Genomic DNA, 17,377 nt, shown 5'->3' with positions numbered 1-17,377 from the left:
GAGCCGAAGGCCCACTAGTGTATCATGGATGACTGCGTGATACAAAGATTTACGTCTCGCCTAGGAACGTCAACACCGACATAGGACTGTTGATGAATGGAAATATGTTGCCTGGTCGGAAGAGTCTCGTTTAAAATTGTATCGACCGCATGGAAGTGTACGGGTATGGAGACAACCTCATGAATCCATGAACTAAGCATGTCAGCAAGGGCCTGTTCAAGCTGGCGGAGGCTCTGTAATGGTATGGGGCGTGTGCAGTTGGACTGATATGGGACCCCTGATACGTCTAGATACGACTCTGACAGGTGACACGTTCGAAAGCATATTGTCTGATCACCTGCATCCATTCATGTCCATTGTGCATTCCGACGCATTGGGGCAATTCCAGCAGGACAATGCAACACCCCACACGTCCAGAATTGCTATAGAGTGGCTTCAGAGTTTAAACACTTCCGCTGGTCACCAAACTCCCCAGACATGAACGTTGCTGAGTATATCTGGGATGCCTTACAACAAGCTATTCAGATAAGATCTCCACCCCTTCGTACACTTACGGATTTATGGACAGTTCCGCAGGATTCATGGTGTCAATTCCCTCCAGCACTACTTCAGAAATTAGTCGAGTCCATGCCACGTCGTGTTGCAGCACTTCTGTTTGTTCTCGGGAGCCTTCACTATAGTAGGCAGGTGTACCAGTTTCTTTGGCTATTCAGTATATATGTTCAGAACACTAGATAAAAAATCAGTATTGTCTTATCTCAGTGAGGAACTTGAAATTTTCAGCACAGGTCAGAAGTATGTACAGGAACTCTGTCTCAAGTTTGAAAGAATACTTGACCATGCACTGGATAGATATATACCCAGTAGAACAGTCGCCACCTATAACACGCAATACTGCGTCATACGGAGCAAGATCTTCTAACTAAACAATAAAATTCTTTTTATAAAAATACCATAGTAAAATTATTACGCTTGAAAGATACAGACGAGCGTGGGAGGAAGACGTAATGCGGGTGAACTTCTTTCATCCGAAATTATGGTCCTGTGTTAGTAATGTTCTCGTTCTAATGATATATGATACGTAATACCTATTTAGGGACGGCATCTGTGTGTTGTATTACACCCCCCTGGTATTATATTTTAAATTTACCGCCTTTTTTTGTATTTTACTCCGTCATAATTTTTGGATAAATTAATGCACAGGTGTTGCTTCTAGTAATTCTGTCTTATTAATGTTTTATGTACATTACATTTATAAAGTTTTAGTGGCAATAGATATCCGGTTTACGATCTTTCATTCTTACCAGCCGCTACGTGGCAGCGCCATCTAATGAGGTGATTCTGTATTAGGCGTCAGTACTGACACACGACGCTGTGGTGTATTATGCTAACTACTTAAGCCCCATCTTATTCTATTATTTGCTTCTATGAACGAGTACGCGTTATGCAGATCTAGGAGACACTCACGTCCATCTAGAAAGGTAAGGCCTTATCAAAAGGTCCGGCAATATAATTGCATTTCTGAGTGTCCGATCACTGGGCAATTCTCTTATCCGTTTTTACTATTTTATATTTCTAGTATTTACTGAGGTTAACGAAGGCGATGTTGGCCTGATGTACCCGACGATGCCCTTTAGCTACACTGTCTAAAGCATCGACCTAAGCAATACCAAATTAAGGTATTTGCTCTTTCAGTATTTGATCTGTTTGTACATGCTTTTAGGTTATCCATGTCTGCACAACGCGATCGTGGTCCTTAAATAGATGTATTTGTTCTTTGTTTTCTATCTAGATCAGCCTGAAGATGCCTAAATAAGGTGAAACGCGTAGTTGATAAATAAAAAAACTAAAATTGCAACCAAGACTGTTTTCAACTAATACTACTAAACACTGATTCATGCCACAGATGGATTGGAAGAATTTCTACCAGGGTGTAACACTTTGGAGGGATATGAAATGGAACGATCACATAGGTTCAGACGTGGGTAAAGCAGGTGGCAGACTTCGGTTTATTGGCAGAATACTGGGGAAGTGCAATCAGTCTATTAAAGAGATTACTTACAGATCACTCGTGCAACCCATCCTGGAATTTTGCCCAAGGGTGTAGGACGCGTAACAGATAGGACTAACTGGGGGTATTGAACGCGCACAGAGAAGGGCACAGGTTTGTTTAATCCAGGGGAGAGTGGCACAGAGAAACTGAAGGAATGGAAATGACAGGCTCTTGAAGACAGACGTAAACCATGCCGAGAAAATCTATTAACAAAATTTCAAGAATTGGTTTTAAATGATTACACTAGGGATATACTACAACCCCCTACCTATCGCTCACAAAGGGATCGTGAGGATAAGATTAGAATATTTACTGCAGGTACAGAGGCATTCAAACTCCATACGTTAATGGTACAATGGGACGTACCCTCTCCCATGCACCTCACGGTGCTTTTCAGAGTATAGATGTAGATCTAGAAATGATCATGAAATAGATGTAAAAACAGCCGAATCGCACAGATTCAATGACATAAGCTACAATTGATCCAAGAAGAAAATCTTTCGAATGTGTGTATGTTTGCAACTAATCCCGCTGAAAGCAAGAGAATATAAACACCTTTTTCACGCTTGAAAAGCATATATTTCTGTTATTATCTGTTGTTATTATTATGGACAGCCGGCCGGGGTGGCCGAGCGGTTCTAGGCGCTACAGTCTGGAACCGCGCTACCGCTACGGTCGCAAGTTCGAATCCTGCCTCGGGCATGGATGTGTGTGATGTCCTTAGGTTAGTTAGGTTTAAGTAGTTCTGGGTTCTAGGGGACTGATGACCTCAGAAGTTAAGTCCAATAGTGCTCAGAGCCATTTGAAGCATTTATTATGGACACTTTCCTTGACACTTAAAATTTTTTATGCAGTCTGATGATTCGCCTGTTCTTACACTTCACTCGACTTTTAAATATACAGATAATTTGGTAAATGTAATTACTTTTCCTTCAAGACCGATTGCGGATTTGTTTCTTCTGTGTTGGGTAACAGTTTTATTGCTTTTGACGATTTGTTATCAAGTGTTTCTGGTCTTCCCTTAAGCCTCAAGTGTAGTGTCTTGTTCGGTACGTTAAATAATACATGTATTAACATACCATATAGGTTTCCTACTGATTTGGCTGGAAATTTAGCAAACCAACCTCTGCTTTGTTGGGTAGATATACGACATCTTTCTGCAAAATGTCGGGTCTTTTGGTGTTTGCTTGCAATTTTTTGTTATTAAATGAATGCGACATTATTCTGTAAATGTCTGTACGTTACACAACAATCGTAAATAAATTTTAATGTAGTGTACCGATTCGTACCTCCCTGGGCCTCTAGGTAACTAAATAATGATAAATGTGGTGTCATTCTGGTTTAATTATTATCAACTTTGGAGGCACTACATACCCTTCCTATTGTAAAAATTATGTTACATATCAATATTAATGTCAGTATTCGCTCTCGTCCGATATCGTATTCAGAAGTGTCACCTGCTGACCGCTTGGGGTGCTGCTATCGCTCAGAAGTGTGCTCGCTGGCCGCTTGGGGCGCTGCTGTAGCTCTGGGTAACAAAAGCGAGACCAACGACCTATATAAACAACATAGACTGGCTATGGCACCGCCATCTTTGAAGCAACTTGAAAACTGAGCCGCCATGTCTTGTAACGTCAAGGCGCAGCCTACACGTCGTCTGCTAATACTGAATGTTGTTATTGTTTACTACGCATGGCGTAAAATAAAAGCCAATCTGCACTGACAATCTGATTTCTCTACTGTAAAACATATAGTGATGAAGGCTAAAAGAAATGAAACACACTTCTGACATCGATTAATTGAAATGTTTATTACGAAATGTTGCAGTTTATTTCGCTGCAATGCCATATAGGTCAAATAGTTCAGTAGGTCCAAAAACGATCAATTGACAGCGCAGGACCTTTCATTGTCCCTTAAACAATATAAGTTTGTATATATTTGGCGAATATGTTTCCCTCTTTCTTCCACTGGCCTGGTTTTTGCACAAATGGTGTAACCTACAATTAAAATACTATTTTAACAGTATCCTGACTAGAAAAGAGTAATGTGACTCTTCTCCAAACTCAGCTGGCACCATTAGATGGTCAGAATTGAGTAAATAAATTTGGCCTGTCACCCAACATTCTGAACAATTCCACACACAACTACTGAAGGAAGTTCTTCTTCGATATTAAGGTTTGACAGTCCCTGAAAACCCTTTCTGCCACTGTTAACAATTTGAATACACCCTTTGAAGCAGTATAAATCTATTTTTGATACATTTTATTGCAATGAAACCTGTTTTCCATTAGTTTCCTTCAATTTACAGAGGTACTGCTGCAGTAAATTAAGTTTCACACTTGCTGTTAAACCATTAAGAAGACAATAGCCAACAGGAATTTTCCAACTCTTATTAATCCCAGTGACCATAAACACTAGTGCCTCTTTTGCTATTTGGCTATCATCACTTTCCTCACATCCTTGCCCTAAGTCAACATAACCCCAGACCTTATTACCATCCCATATTAAGTCTTTTTTAAGAGCCACCTCATCGAACATAAGTGCAGCTAAAATAGGTCCTGAACTACGTTGAACCTCATCAGCTAATTTTTTAAGCTTTCTTCTGTAAATCTAGGACTGCCATTTACTGTAGTTGCCCACCTGTGGAGTGTTCGAGGATGGGGTAATTTAACAAACTTCCTCAAGTAATTATAAGCTTTGGAGGAGTAAAAATTGAGTGTAAGGGAAAACTGTCTTATTTATTGAGGATATTCAGGAATTCAACATTTGTTTTGCGTTGCAAAAAGTTGCTTCAGAATATCACTATTTTTGTCACATCCTATCACTTCAGAAGCACACTCTTGAAGTCTCTTATTTAGGCCTACAACCACTGTTTTATATGTCACAATTTGTTTCTTCTTTCTTGAAACACTTTGCCTTGCATGTTTCGCTTGCTTCCTCAGCTTCTCGATCCTTTTCTGTAGTGCCTCATAATTCTGTTTCAATTTTTTTCGGGCTAGGCAAACAATAAGAAGGATCTGTATGATCATTCTGATTCACTCTTTCACCTACAAAAATGAAGTATTATCATTAAGCTTTATTTTCCTTTAAACATACATTGATTAATAGTAAAATTCACACATAACCCATATAGCAAATCAATAACAGCAAACTATTTTACCTGGTTCATTTGATAAGGAAGCTCATTCTTCACTGACAGGACGTTTCCTTGGTTGTCTCTATACTATAGTTGTTTTCTGCAGATGTTCAGGAAACGTAAATATTATCGGTACTGCGTTTGTCAGAAGTCGCCTTTTCTCGTTTGTACTATACATGTATCTATCTTCAAAGTGAAACGAGCATATGTAGCTATATTGAGTTGGCTGTCACTTATCTCGCCTCATATTGGCTACCCATCGACTTAACAGCTCTTTATTTTTCAGAGGAAATCTAAAAATAAAGAGACGTGTATACAGTAGCTTATTTACATTTTGTATACAGCATAAACACGAAAATGATGCACAAGACGCCAAGTACAACACGCATTTAGATACTCACCCGAAATATGATATTCTAGTTGTTTTATCACTTCTATTAGCGGAATTGTACACTGCACATACACTGGGTATGATTCGCGATCGGTCAATAAGACTTTTAAAACAAATTACAACCGGAAAACAGTGATTTTCTAACGCCAGTACTATACACCAAATGTAAATATACCGACATGTAGACGTTTCAAAAAACGGCCGCCGGTGTTGCTTTTTGCTGCCGCTGGGAGCGCTGTTACCTCACAGATAGCCACTCTATGTGGTTTGTATACCTCCTTGAGCGAGACATAGTGTCGCGACTGTTGTGTTAGGCAGTGTCTATACTTTTATTAAATTTCACTGCTGCTCGTAGAAGTACGTTGCCTTTTTTTATCGCCACTCATTGGTTATGTGGAATTATCACTCCATTGCCTACGCAAAACTGACGCGCTGCCAACCTATGAGCACTAGAGAAACACTTCCCTGACTGGTGCCGGCCCCGACCTCGACTTAAGTCTTTTGTTATTTGTAAAATCATAGGTATCCGTCGTTCATTAGAAGTGGCGAACTGTGATACCCTCCATATCAAAACTCTTGGTCCATGCTGGTCGTTGTCTTGTGGACAGGTTGGTAGATGTGGAAACATTTCGAGTGGTCGCAGAAGCGAGTCTGTCCTAGCGTCCATCGCTCCCGTAATAGCGCGAAATTCCGCGCGCGCCCCAGCTCGCAGTGTCCACACCGTGCTAATAGCCGCTGCAGCGCATCAGCAGTCGCGAGAGCGCCTCGCTACTTACCACCCAGCCGCTGCGAGCCGCCATTGTGGGAACAAAACAGCTCCGCCTGCCTCTGACGGCGTCTGTGTCTTCTTCGCGAACAATGCTCCGCAGCCGCCAAAAGGTCGTGCGTGGTCTGTCAATCGATTCGCAACTCTTCTGAGAGGACGCTCTCCAAGCACAATGACTAGTGCACCGTTCGGGAGCAGAGATTTTTAAAACGTTGCAACTGTTCCAGAGATCTCTGTTTCAGGGCACTCGTGGCAACAAAGAGTAAACAGGACCCGCAAGATGTTGCATTGTTCCCATCGCTGTTACTCACTCTTCTGGTAGTAAACGTCTGACCGACAAGAGGTAGTAGCAGGCTTAGAATCTGCAAATGACCCCCTACCAGTCTATATTCTTCTATATATTTTAAATGTGAAGCCTCAAAATTTTCTATCTTTTATTTATTTTCAAGGGGACTAAACATTTAACGTAAAGTAATAAATATAGAAAGGAAATAAAATCAGTCTCAGACCACGATAAAATACTGAAACAACTTCTATTGCTCAAATATTAGCAGCCCATTCACGTTCTGGGTTTCATAATTATCCAGAGTACAAGTCTTCTGTCGCCCCTCCTAAGAGTCTGTTTCTATGCTACGGCGATACAAAATCTCCATTTATACCGCGTCATTTATAATATCTGCTGCAGCTCAACGTTTCCATTCTGCTGCTGATATTTTGTTCAGGAGCAAACTACACTTCTTGAAATGACAGGACACTGAGTTCGTGCAAAAAATAAAGTACTGGACTCGCTCTGGGAGAGGGTGGTGGGTGGGGGGAAGTTTCATATCCCCGCCAAGAATTCAGATTTATGTTTCCCGTTATTTCTGTAAATCGTCCATTTCTTTCCATTTTGCTTTAATCTTCGTGTTGACGAACTAGGATCACGTAACAGCTTCACTTCCTCTTCTTTCTTTTGTCATTGTTTCATCTTTGTCCAGTACGCCTTCATCTTCTCTCCAAGTTGTCTTTTCCTTTCTTCTGTCTACGTTGTTCACGACTTCTTATTTCTTCTACCTTGAAAGCCTTTTTTTTCTTTTTTTTTTTGCAGGGATAAATGAATATTTGTTTCGTTAGTCTGTTCTCATTCATTCGATGGAGTTTTCCAAAGAAATTCAGTCTTCACTTTTTGTTACTCCTGGTATTTTCTCTGTTTACAGGAATAAATGAATATTTGTTTCGTTAGTCTGTTCTCATTCATCTGGTGGAGTTGTCGAAAGAAATTGAATCTCCACTTTTTCGTTACTTCTGGTATTTTCTCTGTGCTTTCGTAGAGCTTTTCTTTACTTCTCAGTTTCAACCATCTGTTGTTTGTATTTCACCCATTAGTTTTCTAGTAATCCATCTTTCAAGTACCTCTACACTGTCCAGCTTATAATTCATCTACAAGCATTCACACGCATAGTTTACCACTGTAGTACAGTGTTAAAGTTTTGTTGTTCTAGATGTACGTTACTTGTTGCAGATTTTTGTTGTTGAAGTAATGTCCTTCCCATTTTATTAACTATTACATCTGTTGCAATTTTTCTAACTCTTTCTGATGTAAAGTTTCTCCAGGATATTTAAATTTACTAACTCACTCTATTTTACCTGTTTGTGTTGCCATGTATTTTGGTGCATTTTTTATATCTATCATGATTTTTTTTTTCAGCTGGAAATCTGAGACCGGTTCATTTCGCTGTGTTTTTCAGAACATTTATTTGAACAGCTGCCTCTGTCACATTTTCTGAAACTATTCCAAAATCTTCTGCAAAAGCAAGTAAGCTTCCCTTAAATCCGTTTAAATTTCTTCTCGATATTATTGGTTTTATTTTGTGACTGTTTTAGTTTCAAGTGCCAGATCCTTACAATTCTTTTCTAAAACTCTGTTAAATAATAAACGTGATAAGTCTTCGTCTTATCTAATACCAGTTTTTATTTCAAATAACTGACACACTTCTCCCACAAATTTTACTTTGGATATCGTATTTATTAGATTTCCACAAATTATGTTCGCTAATTTTGCTTTAACACCAAGCTCTCTAATGATTTTGTCTATTCATCATCTTGAGATTGAAGCTCTTTCTTCTGTGTGTTGTCACTTGCAACAATAAAGCAGTCCATAGAACAGGCAGCATATTCATAAGACAAAGATTAAAAATAGCCTACAAAAGAGACAATCCAACACAGGGAAAACTAAGAGCAACGAACACAAACAGCCAGCCGGGGTGGCCGAGCGGCTCTAGGCGCTACAGTCTGGAACCGCGCGACCGCTACGGTCGCAGGTTCGAATCCTGCCTCGGGCATAGATGTTTGTGATGTCCTTAGGTTAGTTAGGTTTAAGTAGTTCTAAGTTCTAGGAGACTGATGACCTCAGATTTAGTATTTACCAAATGTTACGTCAAAACTGCAGATTAATTTATGTTGGACAGACAAGTAGCTTTAACACCAAATACGCAGAACGCAGAAGAGCATTTAAAAGTAACAGCTCTCATTCTACATCTGCTGAACACCTCATAGACATGAAACATAGCGCCCCCCTCCCCCCAAAAAAACAACAATGAGGGTGAAATTCTCAAATGCAGCAACAGCCCCCACAAAAACTAATAATTGAAGAAAACTATCTATACAAAAAGCCATAATTGAAGCAAAACAAGTGGTAAATGAAAACACAAAAAAATGGTTCAAATGGCTCTGAGCTATATGGGACTCAACTGCTGAGGTCATTAGTCACCTAGAACATAGAACTAGTTAAACCTAACTAACCTAAGGACATCACAAACATCCATGCCCGAGGCAGGATTCGAACCTGCGACCGTAGCGGTCTTGCGGTTCCAGACTGCAGCGCCTTTAACCGCACGGCCACTTCGGCCGGCAATGAAAACACAGTTCTCTGCAGTGGAACTCTGTCCTCTGCCCTCAAAGAACTACCGGACTACACCAATCCATAGACGCCCCAAACCCCCCTTCCAAACAAACAAACGCAAACATACACAAAATAAATAAATAAAAATAAAGAAAGTAATAATAAAATAAATAAAACTCATACCTATTTTCACACAAACACACACACACGATGACAATGACAGATACATTCCACAAAGATTCAGAACTCCGATCCAGAAGACGTCCATCTTGGTTCTGTAGTCTGTAAACAGTGACACGAAGAATTACTTAGTGCAGGCCTTCACAGTGAAAATAGGAAACCAGCAAAAGTAAGTAAAATATGTTGCAAACACACACACACACACACACACACACACACACACACACACACAACCACCCACACACACACACACACACACACACACACAAAATCTTCCTAGTATTATTTAATGGTAGGGATAACCATAATATGCCCAGTTGTAAATTTTCGAAGAAAATGACTGTCTACTTTAAGTTCAATATTGTTGTAGACGACAAACTGTCATACAAAACAACTGTATTAAGTTGATAAAATCCAAGAAATCTACAGTACGTGGTAACAAGTTATATATACAAAACGTCTATTTCTAACTATGTAAATACTGTCTTAAAAACTCAAATTTGTAAGTGTTCAAGTAGTAAAAAGCATTTTTCCTATTTGATAGAAGATAACAAAAAACCCACTAATGATGCTAAAACTTCAGCTAAACTTGTCTGGGGAATAGAAAGAAAAACAAAAAATTGTGTTCTGGTCAAGGCAGACCTTCTCCAAAATCAAATCTATTTTATCTATCGTTGCGCTGTCGAGACAATCAAATGCTGTCTTTAAATCAATGAATGATACTATTATGAGTTTGGTGATTCATAAAATACTGTGGTGAGTTATTGATTTTCAGTTAAAAATCTGTTTCGTGAAGGATCTTTTCTCTCTAAAACCACACCGATTTTCTCGAGGTTGTTTGTCTCTTCAACTCTGTTGACGACAATTTTTGATAATATTTTGTATACTAGTGGCAAAAATCGCATTCCTGTGTTATTGCTGATATTTCGTTTTTCTCCCATTTTATGTAGCTGGTGGATTAACTGTTATGAAATGTTTTTTGTTTTCGAAATGTTATCAAAAAGCAAGTGTAGATCTCTTATAATCTTTTGTTCCGCCATTTCAATAATTCTGCGGGAATTGCCTTTAACATTTATTGTTTTTTTGAAATATTTTGCTTTTGTTCTAACTGCTTGATTTCACAGTTGCATAGAAAATTGAAGTCAGATTACACAAGCCATCCCATCTTCATTGAACCAAATATGGGAAGCAATTAAAAAAGTAAAGAACAATAAGACATTCTGTGAAGACTAGGTTAAGTGTTGACCTATTAAAGAAACGGTGGGCTACAGTTAGAATCAGAACTAAGATCCTTAATAGAGGCAATTTATAAAATAGCAACCATAACTACAGATCGCAAAACCACATTCATTTGCTCCACATAAAAAATGTTTAGTTTGTGTGCAGTAACAAGAAAGGAATTGCATTTCTTGAACTTACTGACAGTCTTGTAGAACTGCCTTTGAATGGTCTGATCCCTATAACTAAAGAGCTAACTGCGGGCTATCAATTTGTGTTCCACAAAAACAGACATATCCCGAATCATTTGTTGCCTTAGACGAAATTACGGAGGTAGTGTGGGAATCTCCATATAAATTATCCATATATACTGTTTGTAGAATCCAGAAACGCCTAGAGCAGCACACACCACCAAAGGTAAAGAAATAATTTTAGAGAGTATAAAAGTTAATCGAATTAATTAGAATAAAATGAAACTTACTGCCCAATAAAGTCATTGTTAGGGGAAACTGAACGGATTAATTCTCTCTATCTCCATAAAAATGAAGAGTAGGATACTAAACTGTAAAATCTGTAATATGCGGAAATGGTTTCTCATGTAACAGAATCTGAAACTGGTTTAAAATTTTACAAAAACTATATTGCTAGAATAGGATCTCTCATCGATTTTACACTAATGTACTACAGAGTTCAGAAACGTTACGAATATCAACAAAAAGTTCTGAATATGAAGGGTACATTGATACAAATAAAGTACAAAATTTCTTGAAGTTTTCCACGCGGATTTTAATCTTTCTGGCGTAAATCCGGAATAGTATTATTTCTTCTTCCGCTATTTCGGCTGATAACCTTAAATTCTGCCAGAGACTGATCTTGAAGAGGGCTGTAAGGTTATCAGGATAAATATTGGAAGAAGAAAGAGTACTACCCCAGATCCACGACCGAAAAATGACGGAATAAACTACAGGATGTTGCTTTATTCCAGTTTTTCTTAATAAATACTGTTAGCGCAGAGGCTGTCTGCTCGAACGATACAGACAAGTAATAAGGTTTGTGGAAACCAGCTGCAATCTCTGCGTTGACATAATTTATGAACATCGGCTGAGTCACGTCGAGGTGTATGTGACGGGTGTAGAAGATATGTATCTGCCCCTGAAGTTACTTTACGGTTTAGCGACAAATTCTTTTAGATACAGTAAACGTACGGCGGAGTACACTTGAAAATGAAACGGTGAATATCGAAACTAGATAAGCTCTAAGAGAGGAGTGACTAAACAATCTATTGTAAGCAAATAAATTTCTGCATATTCGGTACAAATTTTAAAGTGTGCGTTGGACTGAAACTGGAGGACGCCATTTCACCTTTTTTGTTAATCTCATCTTTGAGAATTAAGCGAAACTGACCGCAAAGAAATTCAACTGCAGCGTGAAAATGTTACTGTTCTCAAATCAGCGAATGGCGTAATACTGATGAAGAATTGCATAACATCAGTAACCAAATTAATGCAAACTACTATAAAATTTTTTGCGAAGGCAGGACAGAATTAATTAAGACAGTGTACCTAATGACAAGTAAGGAAAACTGCAGGTAGATCAATATTCAAGAGCGTTACCCGCTTCAAGTTTTTAAGGAGTTTCTTCAGGAAGGAAAACAGAGAAGATGTAGAAATAGTCACATCTAGCAGGTACCAATAGAGTACTTTACCGTCACAACAAAATCTTTGATGGACGAAAAAGCAGAAAAATAATATTACGTGGTCGGAAATTTGGATTTCGAATTTTACCTAGCTTTTAATATTGTTATTGAGGGGCTAGATTCCTGGCAGAGTCTTCTCAGAACTATCTAATGAAACGTATTTTTTTAAATAATATTTTCCCAAGCTTGGAATTAAAAAATTGTGTTGCATCGGAAACAGATTTCTTTTTTCCTTTATCTTCCCCCAATGTGCGAGTAACGTAACAAACGAGGTAGGGTAGGAAGGCAAACTAAGATTTACTTCGACAATAAATAATAATAATTTTCAGCTGTTTTAGGTTTTGCTGACTTAGTAAACTGACCAGATTAATATAGTGACTACGAAAACGAAAGACAAAAACCGAAATTACTAAAATCCTCTGCGCTATTACTCAATGGTCTTCTAGGATATGTAAGATAACCAAACGTGTCATCCATGTCTGCGGACAAAATATACGTAACGGGGTCTGCAACACACAGCGACTCACAACTGACTGCCATCAAATGCTCTGTGGCGTACTATACGGTGCGGAGGCGTGGGTTTTGACTGCAGAAGCTGTTCGACCGTTGACGGTTGCTGAAGTGCCCATCCTTCTCATCCCAATGAGGACTTCTCGTCTTATTCAGAACCGGAAGCCATATTTTGTGAGTCTGACGACTTCTTTTATACAGTTAAAGTTGTCGGCGTGCTTTATCTGAGATAACGTTAGTCCTGTCAGCGGTTTCTACGACAGATTGTATAGAGAGGCGGCTGCAGTTCGTTAAGCACGTCGAAAACTGTAACCGGTAGTAGAAACGCCTCAAGTTAAGCGCTATCTGGCTTCCGGTTCTGAAGAAATGCACTAGTCTTACGTAATGGGACCACAAGAACGGAGATGTCAGCGAACGCCAAAAATCCAATCGTGTCCGCACTTGACGCACGCATCTACGCCGCACTACGCGACTGATGTGAACAGTTTAACGTCATTGCCGAACTGCCGCGTGCGGGACCGACGTCGGAACCAGTGAATATAAATTTACTAAAAACATGGACATACCCTTATAGACCTTCAGAAGTGAAGCTGTGAGTACCGGGCGTGAGTCGTGCTTCGGTAGCTCAGATGGTAGAACACTTGCCCGCGAAAGGCAAAGGTCCCGAGTTCGAGTCTCGGTCGGGCGCACAGTTTTAATCTGCCAGGAAGTTTCATATCAGCGCACACTCCGCTGCAGAGTGAAAATCTCATTCTGGAATCATATCAGTGCAGTCATCTTGACATGTACTGCGAATTAGCAAAGTATCACATTGATCGAACTTGCCCGTCCGACGTCGTTAGTAATTAAGTGCATAATGTACTGCCTGAAAAGAACATCTGAAGTAGCCGGAAGGGGAGGGGAAACGAAATGAAACTCCGCTGGTTCAGAGGGTATGAGATGTTAATAAAGTGACTAAAAAATCAGCTTATGTTTAGAAAGATCTTGCCAATTTGAGCCCTCTTATGAGTATAAGACGATCAGTTTGGCTTTAGGAAAGGTAAAGGCACCAGAGAGGCAATTCTGACATTGCGGTTGATAATGGAGACAAAACTAAAGAAAAATCAAGATACGTTCATGGGATTCCTCGACCTGGAAAGAGCGTTCCACACTATAAAATGGTGCATGATATTCGAAATTCTGAGAAAAATAGAGTTAAGCTATAGGGAGAGGCGTGAAATATAAAATGTGTACAAGGGCCAAGAGGGCGAGAGGGAATAAAAAGAGTGGACCATCAAGAACGAAGTGCTCAGATTAAAAAGGGTGTAAGAGAGGGATGTAGACTTTCACCCCTATTGTTCAATCTGTACATCGAAGAAGCAATGATGGAAATTAAAAAAAAAGTTCAGGAGTGGAATTAAAATTCAAGGTGAAAAGATATCAAAGATACGAGTCGCTGATGAAATTGCTGTTCTGAATGAAAGTGAAGAAGAATTACATGATCTGCTGAACGGAATGGACAGTCTAATGAGTACAGAATATGGAATGAGGATAAATCGGAGAAAGACGAAAGTAATGAGAAGTAGCAGATATGTCAACAACGAGAAAAGAGACTGAACATTAGGATTGATGGTCATGAAGTAGATTAAGTTAAGGAATTCCGCTACCTAGGCAGCAAAATAACCAATAACGGACGGAGAGAGGACATCAATAGCAGATTAGCCCTGGAAAAAAAGGGCATTCCTGGCCAAAAGAAGGTTACTGGTATCAAACATAGGCCTTAATTTGCGGAAGACATTTTTCAGAATGTACGTTTGGGGCACAGCATCGTATGGTAGTGAAACATGGACTGTGGGAAAACCGGAACAGAAGAGAACCGAAGCATTTGAGATGTGGTGCTGCAGACAAATGTTGAAAATTCGGAAGACTGATAAAGTAAGGACTGAGGAGATTCCGCGCAGAATCAGAGAGGAAAGGGATCTGTGGAAAACACTGAAAAGTAGAAGGGACAGGATGAGAGGACATCTGTTAAGACATCAGGGAATGGTACTAGAGGGAGCTGTAGAGGGTATTTTGGAATACATCCACCAAATAATTGAGAAAGTAGGTTGCAAGTGCTACTCTGAGATGAAAAGGTTGGCACTAAAGACGTTGTATCCTCTCATGAGGTAAGCTGGCCCCCAGCTGTTGCAATTAGTCCTTGAAATACCGGACGTTAACACTTGGACGGGTATGATGTTCTAGCTGGTTCCACACATTTTCTGTCGTGGTTGTGTATGCGGATCTTGCTGGCCATGGGATTACCTCAACATAATGCAGACAGACACGTGTCGTGTGTGGACGAGTATTGTGTTTTCAGAAATGGCACGACGATTCTGTCTCCTGAGAGGCAACATAGGAGGACGAAGGATGTTCATAACGTACCACTGTGACGTCAGAGGTTCTTCAGTCACTACCAGCCGTGACGTGTAATCACACCCGATGGCTCCCTAAACTTTGACGCCAGTAGTAACATCACTGTGCCCCTCTAAAAATTGGAAGAACGCCATATTCGCCGGCGAAGGCCGTGGGGAATAGTACAGAATTCCTATTCATGGGTGAACGCAGTGCGACGGCGTCCATCAGTAGCCCGTGCTTCCCGGCACGGTACCAGTCCTAATGCAGCCGTTTGTGTTGTGATCATGACAGCAGCCTACGCACAGGATGATAGTTCCCTAGTCCGACTGCTGTTGGTCTCCGACCAATGGCCGGCCGTTGTGGCCGAGCGGTTCTAGGCGCTTCATTCTGGAACCGCACGACCGCTACGGTCGCAGGTTCGAATCCTGCCTCGGGCGTGGATATGTGTGATGTCCTAGTTAGTTAGGTTTAAGTAGTTCTAAGTTCTAGGGGACTGACGACCTCGGATGTTAAGTCCCATAGTGCTCAGAACCATTTGAACCATTTTTCCGACCAATGATGTGAGATGACAGAATGTTGCAGGGGGTCCACTATTTGTTCTCGGATGACAGACGCAGGTGTGTAGGAGTTACGATGTGCTCGGTGTACAATGCCTCGTGTTACAAGGAGAAACATCATCAAGCACTTACCCGAACTCGACTGCAACAGCATGGCGACCTATCCAGGCAGCGGTTTGTGGTTGTTGCTTGCGTTGGTCACTATCTCACGATTGTGTTGCACCTTCAAAGAAGGCTGACAACTTTCATAGCCACAGACCCATGCGAGTCTGTGTTCACAGCTCTAGGGTTTTGTATCAATCCGAGGATGATGATGATGATGATGATGATGATGATGATGATGATGAACTCGATCAGTGCTACTACGACAAAGAGTCGCAACTTCCTGCCAGTTGCGCAACCGGAAATGAATTTTTCTCCTTCACAGGTATGTTAATACTGGGGCCCATGTCCGCAGCTCGTGGTCGTGCGGTAGCGTTCTCGCTTCCCGCGCCCGGATTTTCTCTGCCTCGTGATGATTGGGTGTTGTGTGATGTCCTTAGGTTAGTTAGGTTTAAGTAGTTCTAAGTTCTAGGGGACTTATGACCATAGATGTTAAGTCCCATAGTGCTCAGAGCCATTTGAGCCATCTGGGGCCCATGCCACGCCCTGCCTCGCCAGAAACTAAGTCCCACTACCTTAAGAGCTTCTATGAGCGGTTGCGCTACTTAACACAACTCCTCTTTAACTCTGCTACGAGTTACGGCTCACAGAGACACACTCACACTCACAGAACACACATAGACACAGGGGCGTCGCAGACACTCAGAGAGCATCCCACAGTGTCCCAGGGAGCTACAACACCAAGAAGAATGGCAGATATCAACAATGCGGATACTCTGAAGTGGTCCAAATCTCTTCAGAATTTAGTGGAACAGAACTTTTCCTGTCAGTGGGAAACAAGGCGATTCTAAAGTGTCTTCAGCAACGAAACGTGACATCCACGATCTGCTGCTGTTGTGCTGAAGGCTGTTTAGCATTTATGTTCCAAAATTGACACAGATAGTCTATTTTTATGTTATAGTGAAGTGTATATGGATCTGTGGCATAATCTCTTGAGCCGTGTGCGGCTCGGTTTCTTGCTATCCATACCTGGCGTATTGTAATAGCGGTAGTGGCGTCTCGTTTCCTTCTTGTGTTAATGGCGCCACTGAGTTTGCTAGTATTGTTTGTCCGTGAGTGGCAGCAGCAGCAGCTGTTATCGATAGCCAGTACTGTGATACTATCTTTGGTGCGACCGCTTGTATTTCAGGGTCATCGTGTGTGTGTCAGGCAGTTGGGCTTCGGACGGAGCAGCGAGGAGGTCCACAGCACGAGGCCAGGCCGGGACTGCTGGCGGCGTGCAGGCACTGTCGGATCGAGGGGCTGTAGCCGATGGCCGAACCCAGGATGTTTGAAGTTAAGTGAACCTTACCCAGTAGTGAAACCTCTACTGTTTGAGATCTCTTGTTTGCGTGTTGCTGCTCCCACGGTTGGTGAGACCAATCGCAACAAGTGGAGTCAGTCAGGTTGGCGGAAGCTATTAGCCGCCTTCTACTGCTTGATATTAGTTTGAATTTGGTGTTGTTATTGGT

General features: G+C 40.9%; 1 protein-coding gene across 1 annotated transcript in view; it reads right to left on the bottom strand.

The window, feature by feature from the left end:
* LOC126482148 (uncharacterized) overlaps positions 1 to 17,377 on the bottom strand; it is a 211,461-nt gene that overhangs the window by 158,893 nt on the left and 35,191 nt on the right. The window lies entirely within an intron of this gene.

This window comes from Schistocerca serialis, chromosome 5 (assembly GCF_023864345.2).
Source record: "Schistocerca serialis cubense isolate TAMUIC-IGC-003099 chromosome 5, iqSchSeri2.2, whole genome shotgun sequence".
Lineage (NCBI taxonomy): Eukaryota > Metazoa > Arthropoda > Insecta > Orthoptera > Acrididae > Schistocerca > Schistocerca serialis.
The sequence above is the reverse complement of the archived record's forward strand: the minus strand, read 5'-3'. Positions and strand labels throughout refer to the sequence as shown.